Source organism: Meleagris gallopavo, chromosome 3, assembly GCF_000146605.3.
Source record: "Meleagris gallopavo isolate NT-WF06-2002-E0010 breed Aviagen turkey brand Nicholas breeding stock chromosome 3, Turkey_5.1, whole genome shotgun sequence".
NCBI lineage: Eukaryota > Metazoa > Chordata > Aves > Galliformes > Phasianidae > Meleagris > Meleagris gallopavo.
This window is the reverse complement of record NC_015013.2, coordinates 33,174,093-33,176,297: the sequence shown is the minus strand read 5'-3', so window position 1 is coordinate 33,176,297 and position 2,205 is coordinate 33,174,093.

Sequence of the window (2,205 nt, the reverse complement as noted above, 5' to 3'; positions counted from 1 at the left end):
TCTTTTTTTTTTTTTTAATTAGTCCAGCCTCCAAATTATAAAGTTCTTCTGGAATACAGATCTCAGAGTATTTTCTTTACAAACTGAACACAAAATAGAATACAGGTCAACATGTCTGAAGCAGGAGAACAGTACTGAACAGGTCACTAATAAAGAGGTTAGAAAGTACTGGCTTCCGTGTTGGCACCTGGGGTACATCACATGATTTGGTTCCACCCTCACTTTGTGCCTCTGATCACAGCTCTAGACCTGGCCCATCAGGCAGTTTTCATCTCACTGTCAACTTAACTAAGCCATTCTTTGTGAGCTGACAGACAAGGATATTATGAGAGACAGCATGAAAAACCTCACTTAATCCAGGACAAAAAATACGTATTAGTTTCCCCTTCTGCAACAAGACGACTGGCTTGGTGGAGAAGGCTATCAGGCTGGTTGAGCACAATCTGTTTTCCATAAATCTATGTCGACTGTTCCCTATCATAACTTTCTCTCCACAAGGATAAATACATTACAGAGGAAAATCCTCCAACCTCCTTATCAAACTCAGGGTGGTAATTGGCAATCCAGAGCATCCTCTTGGTTAAGAATATACAAAAACACCATGGATCCAGAAGGTCACGTTGTTCTTCATACAGGAATTTTTGTTCCTATTTTCTCTCATTACTTAGTCCCAGAAAAGACTTTATGCTAACACACGAATTCATCAGTACTGTAGTTTGTTCAGCATAGTGTCCAAATGCTTTTCCACAACTAATCAGGGATATCCAGCTCTTTGTTTAGTAGCTGCTATTCACTTTGGAGAACCTGACAAAAACAAGTTTCTGTATGTAACAACTCTTCTTGTTGGCACCAAAGCAACAAATAGATTGTGCTAAGAGAAGTAAATCAAACTTGAAAGCAGGAACCAGGGATGCAAAGAAGCTTTCTATAATCCACCCATTTCACTGTCTCCAGGTTAACATATTTCTATCATGTGGTTCTCTCAGCCAATTTTGATACATTTGTGAAGAATCAAAAAAGAGGATGGAAAGAGGACAAGAAGGGTAGCATTTTCAAAAGCTGGTAAGACATATAAAATATGCTAATAAAGATTGGAAAGTGACTCCTCTGGTGAGTTCACAGAGGGACAATCCTGTGTTCTGTGCAGAGCAGGAACATAAAATGTTCTAGTCTTTCAATACTGGAGAAGGGTTTTTTTTCTGCTGAGAGAACGTGGCATTAACAGCTAGAAAAGAAACAGCATAGAAAATAAGAAGGAAAGTCCAACTGTTCTGGTAAGCCAACTAACTGTAGGCACGACCTGTAAGGTTTTGTATCAGTCATGGTACGAAACAAGTTTGCCCAAAATACCTTTCTATGGAAAACAGCACATGTGCAATATATGCCTAGGACTGTCATTACGTTTAGTAGATTATCGCTTAAACATCACAAAGTAGAAGTTGAAAAAACCACTGCATTGCTTTCTTGAAGCAAAAAAGATTGCAATGAAAAACCAAAATACGTCATACAGCTAAAACTTTGTTTCTTCTGTATTCATGACAGGTTTCATAAATACTGTAAAAATGACATGATTTAAAATATGATTTCACACCTTAAAGTGGCTTCTGTGGCCTAAGCAATAAAAAAGAGTTGAGCCACAATGAAGATTTACTAGTTCTGAATAAAGTCTGGTGGCTCAGATCCATTTAGAACCAATAACAAAATTAAGCTTTTAGTTCTCAATACTCAGGATCTTACAAACAGGTACCAAACTCAGAGTGAAGTTTATAATCCAGTAAACTGATTAAATAAACAGAGAAGTTACTTGAAGCCACCAATGCCAACTTAATTGTACTTCCAAGTGAAAATCTCATGTAATGCAAGCGTTTTTTTAATTAATGAAATTTCACAAAGAAAACTCTCCATAATTAATATTTTTACAAGTTTTTTTTTCCTGAAAGCCAAACTGTATTGCTGGTCTTAAACTTCTCAGTGTCTCAGTGGTCAGAATTTTCCACCAAGGCTTCCATCCATTTTCCCATGTCCAGTGTTTTGCACAACACACCTGAACGTTCACCTTTTAAAGCAACTTCCTTCAAAATATTATCTGCTGGCTGTAAGGAAAAATTAGCAGATTGACTGCTGTAACATTCTGCATTCTTTTTCAACTCATGACAAGATTTTAGATACCTGCAGAAAAGGGATAAAGAGCATTTTGAGACTGAA